At 35.9% G+C, this 20,009-nt stretch overlaps 1 long non-coding RNA gene across 3 annotated transcripts in view; it reads left to right on the forward strand.

The window, feature by feature from the left end:
• LOC114224658 (uncharacterized) overlaps window positions 1–20,009 on the forward strand; it is a 103,048-nt gene that overhangs the window by 18,487 nt on the left and 64,552 nt on the right. For 2 of the 3 annotated variants that reach the window (XR_015768168.1, XR_015768170.1), the window contains exon 2: window positions 1,622–1,738. This is a non-coding gene — a long non-coding RNA (uncharacterized LOC114224658). The remainder of the gene's footprint in view (window positions 1–1,621; window positions 1,739–20,009) is intronic. The other variant, XR_015768169.1, reaches the window with a different exon arrangement.

The raw sequence follows: 20,009 nt of genomic DNA on the forward strand, positions 1-20,009 counted from the left end.
CTCCTAACTGTTGGTGGGAGATTTTCTGCTGTCCAACCAAGTACTCTCATCAGTTTTGTCAACTTTGAACCTAAGCAGGGGCATTGAATGAGAGGGAAGTCAATCATTGAAAGGCAACACTCAACTAATCAAAAACCACAGATGCATATGAAATAGTTGATTGCAACTTTTTAAGTTACTTTTGTTTTAATTTTTCCTGATAACATGAGTTTTGTGTGTCAGATTTCTCTATTCCATTTTCAGACAGAGCTTCTTATGCAGTTAGTTTAACGAAACTCTGGTCTACCAGGGTGACATTTTTTTATACTTTGGGTGATTGTTTTAGAATTCCTTCTTTGAGTTAGTCAACTTTAAAATGTCTAATGCAGAGTTGGTATGTGTTGATTGAGAATTGTCTATTTTTGCCTAAAGAGACACAGTTTGACACAAAGATGAGCATTTAAAATTTTATTTTCTGTATATACAGCACATTACTTATTTATATAAGCAATCACTGGCTGTCCAAAACTGTCCAAAAACTGGGGGAAGCTTAATTTTAAATATAGCAACAACTGTTTACTCATTGGTGGTGAATTTACATGTTTGACACCCTTTATCAAAACTCAGAATCTGGCAATTGTACAAAAATCACCATGCTGGCCTATAAAATTTCAAAGTAATATTATAACCCAATAAAATAAAGATTGTGCTGTGTCTATATGTATCTTGAGAGAGATTAATTAAAGGAAATAAAATTGCAATTGAAGCTGCTGGATGGTTGAAATTATCTGAATAAGTGTGATCTTGACTTTAATGAATTAACAAGTAAGCTTCTTGCTATAAGTCTTTAATTAATTTTAAACCATATTTGATTTAGAAACCGTTTATACTTAATTTCTGGTCTAGTGTTCAATTAAAATCATCTGTAATATTATTTGCAGTCTCTAGACCCTATTCTTGCTTTGGTTATCTTGCTGCTTGGTCACTGCTGAGCAGTGGGGAAAGAAGGCGTATGGCTGCAATCTTCTTATTCCTCAGATGCTAGGGGGGAATCTTAAGGGAAAATGTTTGCATAGAAAATGCATAGTTTTAGGGGTGCCTGGGTGGCTTAGTCATTAAGCGTCTGCCTTGGGCTCAGGTCATGATCCCAGGGTCCTAGGATTGGGCCCTGCATCGGGCTCCCTGCTCGGCGGGAAGCCCGCTTCTCCCTCTCCCACTCCCCATGCTTGTGTTCCCTCTCTCGCTTGCTCTCTCTGTATCAAAATAAAATCTTTAAAAAAAAAAGAATATAAGAAAATACATGTTTTTTCCTCTCTGATTTTATTTTTATTTTTTTTTAGACAGCAGGGGAGAGAGAGAAAGGTGGGGAAAGGGGCATAGGAAGAGAGAGAATCTTAAGCAGCCTCCATGCCCAGTACGGAGCCCAATACAGGGCTTGATCTCACAACCCTGAGATCATGACCTGAGCCGAAAGCAGGAGTCAGATACTTAACCAACTGAACGCCCCAGGCACCCCCTCAGATTTTATTCTATAAGGAATCGTTTGGGAGAGGTGGTAGAAATAAATGAGAGCACCTGTTTATCATTAAAAACGAAAGACTGAACTGTTGCAGTTACTTTCTAAAGTCACTTTTTTTTATAGGAAGAGTTTGGATAAATCATTATCAAGGAAGCTAAGGACACCTGTGTTGTATTGAAAGCACACCAGCCATGAAATCGGAAGGCCCAAATTTGAATTCCAGTTATTCACAAATGTAAGGTAATATTTTTATCCCCCCTCTGTTAAAATGCTTTCTCAATATATGAAGTTTACATTTTGTCCTAGAACATATTTTCTTCTCCATAAAAAGAGGTATATTCTGTACTGTCAGTTTTTATCATTTTAAGTGAGGACAGCCATGGTATTCTATAAGCCAGGTGGTAATGAATCCCAACACAATGAGATTTGATTTTGAAATAAGTCTTAGAATTAATATTTGAACGTGAGTGATATTTTGGGGAACTCTAATTCAGTGTCACCCCATATATAACAGTGGTTTTGGGGAACAGGAGTTATGGTTTATAACTCTGTTGTATCATGTTCTTAGAGTGTTTAGTTATATTTGGGGAAATATCCTTTGACCCATACTATTTTTGAGCCATGTAATGGGCTATAATGTAGATACTACTTAGGTAGAATAATGCAACTTCATTATAAGATTGCTTTATAGCTCTTTTTCCTTTCCTCCTTGCAGAATTTATCCCTCATATGAGAGGAAGTATTAACTCAGGAGGAAATAACACACCAGTGTAAAAAGAGATGCCCATTTTCCTTCAGTGTTTATCTTTGCCAGGTGATAGACAAGTAATTATTTTGCCTTTAAGGCACTGATTCTGAGTGTTAGATTAAGTAGACAGACTGTTGACCACATGTGACTTAAGCAGTATTGTTGGTTATTTTACCAAGCTCTGGATCACGGTTTGCTTGAAGAAATCTATGCTGTGGATAAACCTTTGGCAGAGATCAAGAGTGACCTGTATTGCCCTCAACATTGTTTATACCACAACATTACTTGGTGGGATTGACTTTGAAAAATGACATTTAACTTCTAAGAGCACAGATCAGATTCAGGTATTCTTAAATGTAAAACTGATTTTGACCTACCCAAGAGCTATAGAATAAATCCTGATCATAGATGGGAAAATAAAGTTGCCCTATGGATTTTTCTGTGTTCCCTTCAGGAAATCCATTCTGGAGCATAAAGGTGGGCAGTTGGTCAACCCATTTTCTTTCTTGTGTGATATATCAGAGTTTGAAAATGTAGTCTATTAACCAAGACTTGTATTGGGATCATTGCTGAAGGAGGCTTTGAGGATATCATCATATCACCAGTATTTAGATGTCACATGTTTTTTCCAGGCCAGATGAAAAGGTAACATAATAACCTATTACCCAACTAATTCAGGAGCATGGAGGAAAAATAGGTTGATTTGGACCAAACTCAAGTCAAATAACTTACAGGCAGACATGGCTGAGTTAGTTCAATGCGGTTTTGTTGTTGTTGTTGTTCAAAGAAGCAGACTTTCTAAAGATTAGAATCAACATTACTGGTGGAAGCAGGAAACTTAGGAGCAGGCCATTAGGTGTAAAATCAAAGTACAGCTGCTTCTGTGTCACGGCTATCAGGACAGAATGATGCTCATTTTTTTGATGCTCATTTTTTCTCAAGTACTGCTTCTGCATAGTTGTATCAGCAAGTTATATCATAGACAAAGGAGACTAAGAATATACATGCAATTCCACCATCAGCCAGAAAGCAACACATTCTCAAATAACATTCATGACAGGGAATAGCATTCTGTAGTGTACTTCTACACCCTATCTCTTTCATTTTCTAAGTTCATTTGCTCTTTTAATATTTGCTTAGCAGATAAGGACAGGAACAAGAGAAGTCTAGTATAGAATCACTGTGTTTTTTTTTCCCTTGAAACCAATAGCTTTTAGTGTGTATGTTATACACACGCATATATGTATATATTGTATGTATTTAATATTTAGCACAGTAACCCATGGGTTTTTTAGACGTATTTTACTGTGAAGTATAATATTCTTATTTTAAAAAGTGGTAACATGACGTCTACAGTTTACAAATGGTTGTAAGAATAAGCATCACTTGTAACTGCCATCCATGGGTAAAAAATAAATAAATAAATAAAATGTGGAAGAATTTGACCAACATGTCAAAAGCCTTGTGGGTCCCTTGGCAGTCACAACCTTCTCCCCACACTTGTCCTCTCTTCTCTGAGAAAGCTCTAGCTTTCCTTTTTTGGTAATCATGTCCTTGCTTTTCTTTATAGTTTTACCACTTAAGTGTGCAGCTGTATGCACCAGATACATCACAACACAACACAAATAGTTGTGTTGTATGTTTAGCAACTTTTTAAAAATACAATCATGCTTGATATATTTTTTAGTCTTGCTTCTTCCATTTGTTATCCATGTGGTTGACTGTAGGTGCAGTTTGGTCATTTTCATTGCTTTGTAGTATTCTGTTGTGTAAATGTACCACAGTTTATCCATTCTGTTGTGTTGGATGTCTAGGTTGTCTGACCTTTGTCAGACCTTCTGCAGATAATGTTGCTATGACCATTCTTAGGCTTTCTCTTGGTGCACATAGGACATGTATTTCTGTTGGCTGTAGTCCTAGTTAATAAATATTAATGATGTAACAGTGGACAATTAAACTGTCTTTTTCTAGATGCAAATTTAATGAGCCAGTAATTTAATGAAGAAAAAAAACATTCTTTTGGTTATTTTAGGGTGATAGAAGCTGTCTAGACACAGAGATCACCACTTCCATCTAGGTAAATAAAAAATAGAGTATCCAGGATTTTACCTTTGTTTAAGATTCATATCTGCAAGTACATTTCATTGAGAAAATAAAACATTTTCATTTTTAAACAACCTCTAGTATTATTTCTAGAACTCTAAAATTAACAGGGTGAAGCAGAGCAGAGAATGTATCTTAAATTTCTTCTGTGTTCTTCACAGAGACCATGGCATTGCTAAAAAGATGTTAAGTCCCCACTAAATATATATTTCCTCAGTAAGTATTCTTTGGAGTAAAATTATTTGTATAAATAGGTATAATTTGCAAGGGACAGTCCCCTAAAAAGGAGGCAGGAGTAGGTTGGTTTAACTTAAAACTGTGTCTGTTTTGAAAGCGAAAGAAACAGAAAATAATAGTTTGGATGACTCAGTGCAATAATCTGTTTTCTCCATAATTTTTCCTACTGCATTCTTACTAGCCCTAAGTACAACTAATATTAGTGTATTTCTGAAGTTTTTTTTTTCTTAATTATAATATGGGTCCTTTGCCTTTTGAAATGGAAGACAAAATACACAATCCAGTACAGTACAAGTGTGTCACTTTTGAGGGTCCTGTGCTTCAGAGCATATGTCTTTTAGGGCTTGTCCTGATTTCACCAGTAAGGTCATATCATGGTAAATTGATTTCAGTATCTTCCTGTTTTTATGGGTTTCATACTACAGCCTCTGCGGAAGAGTCAAAATAATGTTTGTCACACTGTTCTCGGTTAGCTGAAATCTTGTTCCTGTTTATAGAAAATGACCATTGGGGCGCCTGGGTGGTTCAGTTGGTTAAGCAACTGCCTTCAGCTCAGGTCATGATCCTGGAGTCCTGGGATCAAGTCCCACATCGGGCTTCCTGCTCAGCAGGGAGTCTGCTTCTCCCTCTGACCCTCTTCCCTCTCGTGCTTTCTATCTCTCATTCTCTCTCTCTCTCAAATAAATAAATAAAATCTTTAAAAAAAAAAAGAAAGAAAATGACCATTGGTCTAATGCAGTTAGCACAAACACTTTATAACTCATTCAAGAACTATTCCAAGTGGTGAGGAAAAGGCACTTTAATTTAAAACTTATGTATCCAGGATCAGGCTAGGAGAAAATGCTGCTTCTTGTGAATTCAGCATCCTACCCACACCACAATTCATTTTGCTCCTTTTCTACAACAAATGTGTTGGAATTCTTTTTTGCAATAAAAAGATTCTTTTGTCTTCCTTAGGGATTGTAACTTTCAAAAATCGCTGTTAAATATATTACTACCTTATTTAAACTATTTGCTTCCAAAATGTGCAGTACTTTGCACAAAGAGTAAGTCACTAATCCCCTGGGCACACAAAAGGAAAATGTTCTGCTGGGTTTCCCGTTTTATTTTGGTTTTCTGTGGTAGGTTTATGACTTGATGCCCAGCTTTTTTATAGATTCACCTCTCACAGGACACAATTCCCTTTAATGTGTTTTCCATGCTTATGGAAAGAAACAGTGTGTTAGTCTCTTCAGATTACTATAACGAAATATCATAAACTGGGTGACTTACAAACAACAGAGATTTATTCGTCATAGTTCTGGAGGCTGGAAATCCAAGATCAAGGCTCTGGCAGCTTCACTGTCTGGTGAGGGCTGCTTCCTAGTTCATAAACAATTTTCTTTTTGCTATCATCTCACTTGGCAGAAAGGTGGATCTCTCATAAAGGCACTAATCCCATTCATGCAGTTCTACTCTCATGACCTACTCACCTCCCAAAGGCCTCACTTCCCAATATCATCTTCTTAGGGGTTATGATTTCAAAATACGAAATGTTGGGGGGACACAACCATTTAGACCATAGCAGCTAGAAACACCAGTAGAAATTTCACTTTTACCACTTAACTTTCTCTGGGTATGGAGACAAGCCTCCTTAAGGTGCTCCTATGAGTCAAATGAAAGTGGCTTTAATCAGTATCTTTGTGATTTCTAAATTTTTTTGACAATTTAATTTATTGTTTTTATTCGTCTGGGATAAATATTTTCGATTCTTTTATGAAATTAAAAGATATTAGGGCGCCTGGGTGGCTCAGTCGGTTAAGCATCTGCCTTCGACTCAGGTCATGATCCCAGGGTTCTGGGATCAAGTCCTGCATCGAGCTCCCTACCCAAAGGGCAATCTGCTTCTCCCTCTCCCTCTGCCCTTCCCGCTCCTCATACTCTCTCTCTCCCATGCTCTCTCTCCCTCAAATTAATAAATAAAATCTTTGAAAAATGAAATTAAAAGATATTGAAATCAAAGAATTAGGAAAGTTTCTAAGAAAAGTTGCCAGTTTCTGTGTTGGTGGTATAGTGTGTGTAGGCAGGTCTGTGAGTAGAGGAATGCCATAATAAAGGTGGTATTTAAAGGAGACTGTCCAGCCACAGGCCAGAGTCAGGAACATCTGCCCTTCCATGATGTTCCAGACTGCTATGACCTTGCTGATTTTTCAGCCTCTGTGAATAATTATATAGTATATAAGCAAGAATAGATGGGTGGGTCAAAATAAAATGCTCTTAGCCATAAATATAGAATAATTTGCCCTAATAGGAAAGCAATGATCAAAATTCATATAAAAAAATCTTGGATGTGGTTTCTTCCTTGGAATTAGAACTTTTAATATATTAATGTACATCTTGAAGGTACAGGAAGAGCCTTATATTTCAAAAGATGCTAATGTTTTATGGAATAGAGTTTGGAGAACACTGAGTTGAACTACAGCATAATGTATTTAGGTTGGAGATAATTGAAAATTAGAATATACACTAGCAGTGTGTAACGAGAATGGGTATGAGTCTACTTTTGCATATCCTCAAAAACAGAACACGGTTGTCTATATTTTAATCCTTGTAAAACTGTGATTTTCAACAGAGGCTTCCCTTGACAAGGTAGTAGCAGAATCTCAGTTGGATTTTTTCAAATGTTTTTTCTGCATCTGTTGAGATGATCATGTTTTTCTTTTTTGAGTTTGTTAACATGATGAATTCCAGTGATTGGTTTTCTAATGTTACACCAACCCTACATTCCTGGGATAAATCCCACTTAGTTATGATGTACTCTACTTTTAATATTTTGTTAGATTTGATTTGCTAAAATTTTGTTTAGAATTTTTATATCTGTGTTCATGAGGGATATCAGTTTTTAAGTTTATCTCTTTTTTCACATGTGTGGGAGGGGCAGAGGGAGAGAGAATCTGAAGCAGACTCCTGGCTGAGTGCAGAGCCCAACCTGGGGTCTGATCTCACACGACTCCAAGATCACAACCTGAGCTAAAACCAAGAGTTGGATGCCTAACTGACTGCGCCACCCAGGGCCCCCAGTTTCTAAGTGTCTCTTACTGTCTTAATATCTTTGTTTGATTTCTGGTGTCATTGTAATGCTGTCCTAATAGAATGAGTTTGGAAGTATTTCTTCCTCTATTTTTTAGAGTAGTTTGAGTAGAATTATTATTATTTCTTCATTAAGTGTTTATGAGAATTTACCCTGAAGCGTTCTGGGTTTGAGATTGTCTTTGTTGGAAGGTTGTAAACTACTGTTTCCTGAACAGATTACAGTTTATATCATTACCCTCAATTCCAGTAATTGATTATTATTATTACAGTACCACAAAGTTGATTTTAGTTTTCATCTTTTCCATATTTTGTAACCCCCTTCTCTGACAATGAACAATCTGTCTCCTATTATCTTTAATATATTTATTTATTTTATTAACTCCGCTCTATGTAGTAAGCCATTCCCTTTGCCAGTGTTGCCCCCTTTCCCATGCAAATGCCCTCTTCATCCCGCTTGGGTTCTGTCACCCTACCCAGGGTCGCAGCTGCTCCCTCCTCCCATAGGCCCCATCCCCTGTGGATGCCCTCCTCAGCCCACCCAGGCTTTGACAGCTGTGCCAGGCTACCCCATTGCATGGACATTTCCTACTTTCTCTTCTCCTTCACTTGTGAAATTTTTCCTGCCAACTGATTCCGTTTTATTCCATTTAAACTCTGTGTTGTCTAGTACATAATTTGCAATTAATAAATACTTAATAAGTCTAAAAAGAACTACATTTTTAATGGACACATGGTATATCAACACTCTGAAAAACGTGTTAGTAGTAACAGAATTGCCATAGTTTGCATTCTGGCTCTGCTGTTGACTAACTGTGCAGCCGTAGACAAATTAAGTAAACTTCTCTGAACTTCTGTTTCCTAATTTGTTAGAAGAGGACAGAAATAATTATAATGATGATGTTAATAATACATGATGCCTACTGTGTGCACCAGGTGCTGTGCTCAGGGCTTGACATCTAATCTTCAAAATGGTTTTTTGGAGGAAATACTATTATTATATTCATTTTACCAAAGAGAAAGCTGTCATTTGAGGGAGGTGCCATTATCTTCCTCATTTTACACATGAGGAAATGACGCACACACACAAAAGATTCACACAAAGTCATGTAGCTAATAACCGGTAGAGTTGGAATTTAGCTGCTATGCCAACACATACAGAAATTCCTAGTGGTAGTGAACCACTGTAAATAATAATCCATTTTAATGTGTAAAGTGATTAACTATAATAGCCTGAATCACTATTGCCAGGTCTGTGGCATAGAAAGAGTCATGATACTGCCCAGTGAGAGTGAGGAGGATGATGTGTTTTTAGCTTAAATAGAAATTAGAAGTAATTTTTCTTACTAGACAGAGTTTAAAATCCTCTCTATTTATTCTAGATTGGTAAAGGAGACATTTTTATGTAGAAAGAAGACACAGACTCAGAAATAGGTCATGTGCTTAAATCTTAAAAGGAAATTTCAGATGAAAAAAGATGTTTCCAGTCAATAGAAGATAAGAAAAAGAATTAATGGTACCCTAGAGATAAAAGAATTAACAGAAGACATCAGAGCTGGAGAAGGTAGCCCGGTGGTTGCAAGAACAATAAAGACTTGACAAGCATCTATCATTCCAGTTCAGCATTTAATAAGAGCCCTAAGCCCACAGATCCATTAATGTTGTGATGAATCTGTGAACTTGGCACATGATAGGTGCTCAGTATATGCTTGTTGGATTGATCTGACAATCCTTTAAAAAGCTTGAGTTGAATTTCCAGTTAAAGGCACAAACCTAAAATAAAGGAGAAAACAGGAAGGAAGACAACAGTCTCAAAATTTTGAAGGCTGGAAAGCTATGGTTATTGACTTAGCGGACTAGAGAAAGCAATCCTAAACTTGCAATAAGGAAAGCTGAACAGAAACGTAATTTACATTACAAAATCCCCCAAGACACAGGTATCTCTGGAAAACAAGGGTGAATATGGGGTTAAGGCTTCTCTGACAGTTTGTTTAATGAAGCAATTATTCTTTTATTCCTTTCCCACTTTGCACAGCACCTTCCCCTGACCTTCTCAGCTCCCAGACTGCTGGCTATCAACCAACATGCAGCTGGCAGAAAAATAGAAATCTTCTCTGGGGGAGAGAAAAGAACTAAGATCCTGACATCAGGAAGTCCCCAAGGAATAGAACTAAGATCTTGACATTAAGAATCTCCCAAGGAATAGGCCCAGCTCGATTGCCCTATAATGAAGACTACAGTAAACAAGCTACACATACATGCGCAGAGTTACTAATCTTCTTTCTGGTGGACAGCTTTTGGTTTGAGCAAACAGCCAGGGAATACCCAAAGAACAAGGGAAACCTCTGCTGTGAGTGTATGAAATGTTGAGAAAATAAGAGAAGTTGTTACATTCATAAAAGAAGAACAAGTCGTTATGTTTAAAAAAAAATCAGAGAACAAAGAAACAAGCATTTGGAAATGAAGATAGCAGATATGAAGGAAGTTTAGATGAACTAGAGGATCAATACAGAAGATAGAATTTGAGATTTATGTCAGAAAGTACAATAAAAAAACAAAGATACAGAAAGTAGGAGAGAAAAAATAAGAAAATAAGACAACCAATCCAAAAGATTCAATACCTAAATAATAGGGTTTCCAGAAAGTGGACACAGAGAAAATGGAGGGCAGGAAATTATAGAAAGTAATTCAAGAAAATTTCTTAAAACTGGGCATGCTTGCCCAGCACAGCGGTCTAAGATGGACCCACATTGTATCCTATCATGGCATTTCAAAGCACTGGGGAAAAAGAGAAAATCCTACAATCTCCAGAGGGGTGGGAAGAGAGGTTTCATACCAGAATCAAGAATCAGAATGGCACCAAACTCCTCCAAATATAACAGTAGAAGCTGTAAGACAATGGAACAGAGCCTTCAAACTTCTGGAGGGAAATCACTTCCAATTTCAATTCCATTCCCATCCAAAAATGTGAGGGCTGAATGAAGATCTCTAAAAATCTATCTCCCTTGCACCCCTTCTCAGGAAGCTACAGGGGGATATGTTCCACCAAAACAAGGAAGTGAAGTAAGAAAGAGTAAGACCTAGGATCCAAGAAACAGAGAAAAGGAGAGTCTGTAGAATGGATTGATTGGAGACCTCAAGGTGACACCTGTGCCTAGAAAGCAACACGTCCAGGATGGAACATGTCACAAGTTTCCAGGAAGGAATTCTTCAGGAAGTTGAAATTGTTGGATTACCTAATTTGAATATCACAAGAGAAAACCTGGACACTTTGGGAAGGATTTGGATTAAATTAGCAACAAGCCCATCAAGAAGTAAGCAAATTTATAAAAAGACCATTGTTAAATTAAGAGAAAACTAAAAAGTTGTTCAGGGCTTATTAAAATTAAGAATTTGTACTCATCAAAAGTAAGTGAAAAGATAGAATCTTAAGATATTCATAATATACATAAGTGACAAATAATACCAAGAATATATAATGAATTCCTAAAAATCAATAAAAAGACCACAAACAACCCAATAAAAAGTAGCCAGGAAATCTGAAGAAGTATTTAACAGAAGAGGAGATTACATAGGCCCAATAAATGCAAAGAGATGGTCAGCATTCTTGGTGAGCAAGAAAATGCAAATAGAGATCACAATTATACAGCCATTTCGTTGGCAAAAATTCCAAAGACTGATAATACCAAATGTTGGATAAGATGCAGACTCATAAAATCTTGTATGTGTTGCTGGTGAGATTAAAAAAATAAAAATGCTTTGGCATTACATTCCAAAGTTGGGGGAGAAAAAAACATACTTGTGACCCAGCAATCTTCTTTCAGGTGGAAAAAGAAAGTTAAGATATATATAGTAAGAGAAATGCACAAGAAGTTTCATCACACCACTGTTTAGTAAAAGCCTGGAAACAACCCAAAAACTGCCTGTCGGTGAGAGAGTGGATGACAATTTACAGCAATCAAAACAAATAAATGTATGAATGAAACTTTATCCTAAGATTTCATAATAAGTGAAAAAAGTAATGGGGCACGTGGCTGGTTCAATCAGTAGAGCATGTGACTCTTGATTTCAGGGTTGTGAGTTTGAGCCCCATCTTGGGTGTAGAGATTACTTAAAAATAAAAGATCTTTTAAAAAACTTAGAAAAAAAATCATAAGTGACAAAAGTAATTTTCAAATATATACATCACAATGTACTATATATAAAATTTAAAAATTTTTTTCAAAATCCTCTTTCTCTTTACTTATTAGTCATATATTCTTTTACTTTTCTTCTTGTGGTTATGCTAGAGATTATACCTTGTATCCTTGACAAAGTAGTATTCATGTTTTCCTAGAAAATTCAAAGACTTTCTATTTATCACCCTTCCTACTTATTTACCATTGTTGTCATATATTTTAATTTTCAGTTTTTAATCTCACAAAACATTATTACTGTTGTTTTCTGCAATCAGTATTGATTTGGTTTACTTACATATTTATCTGGTTTTTCGCTCTTCTTGCCTCTTTACATTTCCTAATTTCCCTGAAATAATTTTCCTTCTGCTTAATGAACATACTTAAATTCTCTTAGTTTTTGTCTGAAAATATATTTATTTTATTTACTTTTTTGATCATTACATTTTCTGGGAATAAAATTCTAGGTTGGGATTTATTTTCTTTTTGCACTTTAAAAGTATTGTTTCATTGTCTTCCAGCCTCCTGGAATTAGGTATTCCTTTAAAGACATTTTTTTCATTTTTCTTTTGCTCTTTGTTCCTGGTGTTTAGTAGTTATACTTTGACATGTCTAGGTGTGTGTATGGGAGAGGAGTAGAGGCTTGGTATATTTGATTTTTAGGAAAATGTAAAAATTATCTATTCAAATATTACTGCTATCCAATTTTCCTTCTCCCCCTTTGTGTTCTCTAGATTTCTTACAGAAAGAAATCTACAAGAAAAAGCAGAACAAAGTATTCATTTTTTTTTCCTTGTTTCATTTAGGATGTTTTTATCTGAGTTGTCTTCCAATTCACTAATTCTCTTTTCAGCTTTGTTTAATCTGTTTTTAGATCTGTTCATTGGGATCTTAATAAAATTATTGCTTTTAAGTTTTAGAATATTTTTTGTTCTTTCTAATAGCTTTATTTGTTTACCAGAGTTCTCTATCTTCCTTTATTTATTTGAACATATTAAGCATAATTATTTTTGAGTCTATGTGTGGTAACTCCCTTATGTTGATCCTCTCTGTTGTTTTTCTTGGTGTTTTATTATGTTGTCATATACTTGGATATCTTTGAATGCCAGGCATTTTAAATGAAAACTTGTACAGATACTTTGAGGTCTAAGATGAGGTCATCTTACTTCAGTGAAGATTTGAGTTTGTTTCCCAAAGACTTATAAAGGCATCAGCAATATTAGATCACCTTAATCCCTTAAAAAATTGAGAAAATTTCAGCTGAGCTTCTATCTTTGTAAGGGCTAATATATTTCCAGTCCTCTCTTTACCCCTCTCTTTAATGATCTCAGTCTAAAACCTGGGAGTCACATCCTCCTCCTTGGTGAACACGGAACTCCAATTTGGTCCTGTTGGCCTTATGAGTTTACCAGCAGCTTTGTCATCACCTCGTGCAAAACAGCTGATGACTAAGGGGAAGGTAGCCTCAAATTTCTGCCTCACCTCTCAGGGTTTCTTCTCCCTGATCATGAACTCACAATTCTTTACTGTTGTGTTATCTCTCTGATAATTACAAGCAGATAAAACATATATATATTTTTTTTCTCTAGCTTTTCAACTTGTTTAGTGAAAGAATTGGTCCAAAGTACAAAGTTTACTTCTAAAGTGAACTCCCAAAAGATGCTTTTATCTATTATCTCTGTGTATTCCTATATGTAGGAATACATGTAGATGCAACAAAGTTATATAAAAATGAAAATAAGGAAATGACCAACACAAAATTTAGGACTATGGTTCATTCAGATAAGGGGATATTGAAAGATGGATTGGTTGTAGATGAGAACATTGTTAGATATAGGTTCTTCTCATGCCTCTAGCTTTTGTTTCAAGTGTCAGTTCAAGGGAGCTAGTCACATTATTAAGAACAGCTAATTGAATAAATAAAAAAGGGCCATGCATAGCCCAATGAAGCATGTGTCATGAATTACAATTAATCCTATTCTGTTTACCTCATGTTTAATGAAAAAAAGAAGAAAATTGTGTAGGAAAGGAAATATAATCATAGTATATTAGTGTGGCACGGATGAGGATAATTTAAGTACTGAATAGTGATCTAACTGAAATTATGACGGGCTAAACTTGGGGATTAAAAGTGTATATTTGAGGGGTGCATCGGTGGCTCAGTCAGTTGAGTGTCCGACTCTTGATTTTGGCTCAGGTCATGATCTCAGGGTTGTGGGATTGAGGCCCGCATTGGGCTCTGCGCCCAGCATGGTGTCTGCTTGAGATTTTTCTTCTCCCTCTGCCCCTCCTTCTGCTCATGCTCTCCATCTCTCTGTCTTTAAAATAAATAAATAAAATATTTTTTTAAAAAAAGTGTATTTGTGTGGAGGAGCAGGAAATAAAAGATAACTAAATCTTCATCTTCTGTGTTGGGAAATAAATACATAATGCGTAAATGAAAAAGTCACAAAATGATCATATTATTTGGAACTGAGAAAGTAAATAATCTGCTGCAAGAGTTCAAAATGGTTGACTAGAGGTGTAGTGGTGAGTTGGGAGTAAGAAATCAAGTTGATATTTATAACATGGTTTTTTGAGCTGTTTGACCCTTTAAACTGTTAATAAAATCTGTAACTTTGGTAAAATTCAAATTTAAAAAAAGTTATCAGAGCTAATTAAAAATATAAGAAACATATAGTAGAAAATAATGGAATACTTGAAGATATTTTGACTAAAACTTACCATATCAGTTGACTTATTATTTCAAACAGTTGGCTTTTAGCCAACTCCTTTGCCCTTTTCCACATGGTAAAGGCATACTATGCCTGCTTTTAATTTTGAAAGAAAGAAGGAGAGAGAAAGAAAAATAAAACCTTTAAAAGAGTGTGCTCTTCATCTGCAAGGATTTTTATTAGGTTGATGGCTATATGTGCATAGCCCTCAAATTCTGAAAAGAAGTTAAACTTTTATTTGGAAATCACAAGCTGAAAAGACAGCTTAGCTATTATCTTGGTTAAAAGGGAAAACTCCATAAAAATAATTGAAAACATATTATTTGATAAACCAAAAACTAGAAAAATTATTGTCCAAATGATGTGACATTATTAAACACTGTGAAAAATGAGGATTTCTGCAAAACTGCAAAAAAAATTAAAAATCCTATTCTATACTTCTGATGGAAATGTCTTTTTGTTCAGGCATGATTATTAGTTGCCTAGGCTGAATTTTTGGTTCTGTTGTCTGTTAGTCATAGACTGTGTGTTTTGTTTTCTAGTTACTATGTATCAAGCTTGGCACTGAAATACAGCTCTCCAGATCCTAGACTGAGGATGAGGGGCAGCAAGATTCAGAAGCCTTCTTTGGTCACTGATGGTACATCCAATTTGAAACAAAAGTGATTATAACAAGTAATACAAATTGAATTTGCACAGAACTTCAACCTTTCTTTACTTAAGTTTTGCCAACTCTAAAATGGGAATAATCATTTTAGCTTACCTGTTAGGGTTGCTCCAAAAAAGAATTAAGGTGATTGATTGTCAAAGACATCACCTTAAAAAAAAAAAAGGACTATTTAATTGTTAGATAGTATGATAAACACAAAAGTGACATTGAGTTTCATATCGCGATAGTAAGGGGATTGTTTCTGCTTTTCAGTGTCTATGTGAGTAGGTATCATTTAAGGAAGAGGAATGAATCATGCGTATTATATAAATAAGCACATATATTTTTTTTTTAATTTTATTTATTTGTCAGAGAGAGCGCGAGCAGGGGGAGGGGCAGAGGGAAAAGGAGAAGCAGGCTCCCCACTGAGCAAGGAGCAGGATGATCCCAAAACCCTGGGATTATAACCTGAGCCAAAGGCAAATGCTTAAGCATTTGCCTTTGTAACCAACTAAGCCACCCAGGCATCCCAAGCACATACATATTTTTAAATCTTGTGATATTTACTAGATATTTGTTATCCACTAGCTCTGTGTAAAATACAAAGTATCCGTATGTTTTTGTGTTGATATAGCCACAAAGCCCTAAGTCAGGATTTTAGGTATAGACAAAGAACCAGCTCATTTAGCTTCCGCCAAAGTAAATGAATATAGAACATATTTTGCCAGTGCCATAAGCAATGAGTTGACAAGCCCCATGACATTTTTTGGTTACATGTTTTGAGTGACCACATTTTGAGTTATAGGGCTAACCAAACTCATGGCCATAAAAAGTTCTAACACTCCCACCCTATTAGATATTGCATTTATATCTAGCTTATTCATTTCTGCCTCCACATTGGGTAACTAGGGAAACAATGATGTCACTGCTCAGTGTGGTACTTAGTAACTTCCCTATTTGGGCTCATGGTTTGAGAAGCCTGCAGTTATTTAATAAGTCTCACCTCCACCTCTGTAATAAATTCATACAACTTTTATTTTCCTAAGGGGAAAATAGGGGAAGCAGGATCATTCTGTATAATGTAGTTTGGAAGAAAATATGTATTCTAAAGTGTACTGTACTGTTTCTGAAAAATCATCTGTGCATGGGCAGCAAAAGTTTTTTGATAGACATTGGCAACATTGAGCCAACTGTGTGACCCAAATTAATGTTCCCCCTGGACCCCGTTCCTTTGAGCCGTCGTCATTCCACTGGCCTTCACTTCCATTGGCCACCATCCTTTACCTACCACCTTACTTTTGTTTTGAGAAGCCAGATCTCTAACTTGGTCTTCTTCCTTGTAATCTTCTTTCCAACTCCAACACATTGGTAAAAAAAAGTTTTTAGGAATAAACAGTACCAGGGTATAGCCCTGGGCCCACTACCCTCAAAATGGGATAGAAATGTGTTGGCCATCTTTCCAGTGAAATAAGTGGACACTCAGTACAGCTCAGCTATCACTTGCCTGATACGTCTGTGTTCTTAGTTGCCAAAATCATTTCACTCCCCTTTTTTTTCTCAAAGTTGCTACACCCCTTGCTGCTCTTCTTCAAGCTTTTGACCTGACAGTATAATTCATTGAGGAACTTGAAGCAACCAGACATGAATTCCATTATTTCCTCACCATCTAAACCACCAAAGTTCTCTGCCTCTAAATCTGTCAACATTAGGACGTGAAATGGAGAAATCAGAAAGTAAGATGGATAGATACTTGATAAGTGTGGTGACTTATTTAGAAGTTCTCCAAACCTTGTCCTTTTGGATTTTTTGAAGACTTCATTTCATAAGTATGATTGATTAAATTGTTAGCCATTGGCAATTAATCCAACCTCCAGCCCCTCTCCCCTCTCTGGAGGTTGAGGGGTGGGATTGAAAGTTTCAACTCTCCAGTCACTGAGTTGGTTCCCCTGGCAACTAGCCCCATCTCTAGGTGACCTGGCTGCATTCTAAAAGTCACCTTATTAACATAACAAAAGACACCTTTATCTCTTACCACTTAGGAAATTCCAAGGGTTTTAGAAGCTCTATGCTAGAAACAGGGACAAAGACCAAATATATATTTCTTATTATAAGTCACAATATCACAGTTGACATCAGCCATTTTTCCAAGAAGCTCTGGTTTCTTTCAGTAGGAAGTGGTATATCAAGACCGTAGTCTGGGGGATTGGTCATTGTTTCTAGGCTTTTCAGGGGAGCTAGAAAAAAAATGTATTTAATCGTAAAATCTCTTGAGATTCTGCTTTTATACTGCTGTATTTAATTCATATTCATGACTATAAGAGTTTCACTTACCTCTTCTATGTTATATCTGTATCTCCTTCCTTCCACGTCATGAATTTTGCTTCTCAAGGACATAAGCGGTAATAGAATTAGAATATCCCATAGTAATTCCTTTGTTTTATCCCAACTGCAGACACAACAGTCTCAGAGGAACAATGCTAATAATATTGATATCACTAATACTAATATTACTAATAATACCAACAATTATGATTACTGGAAGCAGTTAAAAAAATTTTTTTGGCATATATAGTATCCCCATTTTTTTATGCTTGCACTCTCGTTTTAGGCGGTTGTAACTGTTACATACTTTTTAACCTGTGTTCAGTTCTACACGTAATTATATATTTAATGCTGACTATCAGTCTTTATATAACATCCCTGAGTCATATCTGTTGTGTGAAGCTTACTCTCTGGTAGATTCCTGAAGAAGTGCTCACAGCAACAACATTCCTTGAGTTCTCATGTAACCTTAATACTCTGTGTGCTTTGTACCTGAAGATAGGTTTTGCTCAATGTATATCTTTAGCTCATATTATCTTCAGTGTCTTAAATATGTTACTTGATTTTCTCCTGCCTTTAAGCACTGCTATCAAAATGTCTGATTGTAATGTAATTTTCTTTTCCTTTTGGGCTGAACCCCCAAATAAGTTTTTATTTAAAATCCATTGAGTTTAAAATGTAGCTTTAGGGGATGCCTGGGTGGCTCACTTGGTTGGGCGGCTGCCCTCCAGCTTGGGTCATGATCTCAGGGTCCTGGGATCAAGCCCCACAGTCCCTGCTTAGTGGGGAGTCTGCTTCTCCTTCCCCCTCTGCTGCTCCTCCTGCTTGTGCAGGTGCGCATGTACGCGCACTCTCAAATAAATAAATAAAATCTTTTTAAAAAATGTAGCTTTGAATATTTATTTTAGGAATTTTTTAAGTTAGTTTTTAGTATTTATTTTGTCTATTTTGAGAACTTCTATTATTCATATAGTAGATCTTTGATTATTTTTAACATTTGTCACTTTTTTCCAAATGCTTTTTTTATCTTTCTCTTTTTACTTAAAAAAAGTAAATATTTCTCTTAAGACCTTTTTTTTCCCTATTTTTTCTTTCTTATGCTCCTAGTTTGGCCTTCATGTCTAAACTTATTTTTTCCTTTTATCTATAATTCTTTCTTGAATTCTGTCCTCTCATTTTCTAATTTTGATTTATGCTATTCTTTTATTTCTTACTTTTTAATTTTTTTTAGATCGTTTTGAAATAGCAGATTAAAGTCTCTGTGTTTTATGGACATCTCTTTCTGGCATGTTCTCATTGACTTTAGGGATGTTATTCTGCTCCTTATTCTGTTTTTAAAAATAATAACTTAGTGTGGGACTTGACTCCAATACTTTCATGTTGCTTTTTTTTATGTGAGATTAGTTTTCCTTAACTTTTAAAAGGAGGCTTGGTTCATGTAGCTTTCGTAAAATATTAACAAAATATGGGGGCTTGTGTTCTTAAATTTCCTGGTTTTGTTTCCCTCTCCCACTTGTATCTGGACCATCTCTTTCCATGGTCCCTGTCATCCATATCCTTCTCAAGTCTGATTCCACTAACAGCCTTTTTGCTACAGTGTGGGGCTCTGGCCTGGAAGGGAACTCTGGCTGATCATTTTCAAAAGTTCATAGACTAACCGCTTCAGATGCTGTTGTGCACTTGGCCCCGTGGTTGTAGGTAAAATCCTGCCACTTTTAGCTGCTGTTTTGTAGTTGGCCTGCTGTGCTTTCAGTGAATTCCTGTAGGCAATTTTGGTATATTCTGTTCTCGTATCTGGCAGATGTCCTATAGCTTTTGTGTGCTTCCCCTTGTACAGTTGCAGATACTGGGCAGATCTTGTGGTTGTCCCCACCCACTTATGTTTTGGGTTTTATAGAGATGATACTCTGTCACCAAGTTTCGTTGTAAATGTAGTCTATAGCTTTTGAGTTGTAGTGTCAACTTGCTCATTTTTTATTTAGGGATTTGGTTTCCAGTACCACTCCATCCTCCTATAGCATTCTCAAGAAACTAGTAATTTTAAGCCAAAAATAAATCAACCAAATCTCTCTTTGAATCAACTATATGGTTATTCTTTGTAAATGATAAAACTACTTCAGGTGTGCCAAGATGATCAAATTTTACTTTTACAAGAGTGAAACAAAATGCACATCTGCTTTTTCCTAAACCACACTGCTGTGTCTCTTTTCTTGGAGCCCTATCAAAAATGACATCACAGAATGGAATATATTGTTCCTAATTTAACACTTTTGGGGTGATTAGATCATATGCATGTAGATGTTAGAGAAGTGTTGAGATCTTTGGAAAGCATTGTGTTAAAATATATGTTTCCATTAGTTCATTAATATTGTAAATGAAGTTCAGTTTCTGACTTCATATACAAGTGTTAATGAATAGACACATTTACCTACTGATTAAATATAAACAGCTTCCCACATTGATGGCTGAACAGACCAGGGCTTTAGAAAATTAT

This window comes from Eumetopias jubatus, unplaced genomic scaffold (assembly GCF_037043125.1).
Source record: "Eumetopias jubatus isolate StellerSeaLion01/CBP00866 unplaced genomic scaffold, mEumJub1_p1.0 scaffold_5, whole genome shotgun sequence".
NCBI classification, from domain to species: domain Eukaryota; kingdom Metazoa; phylum Chordata; class Mammalia; order Carnivora; family Otariidae; genus Eumetopias; species Eumetopias jubatus.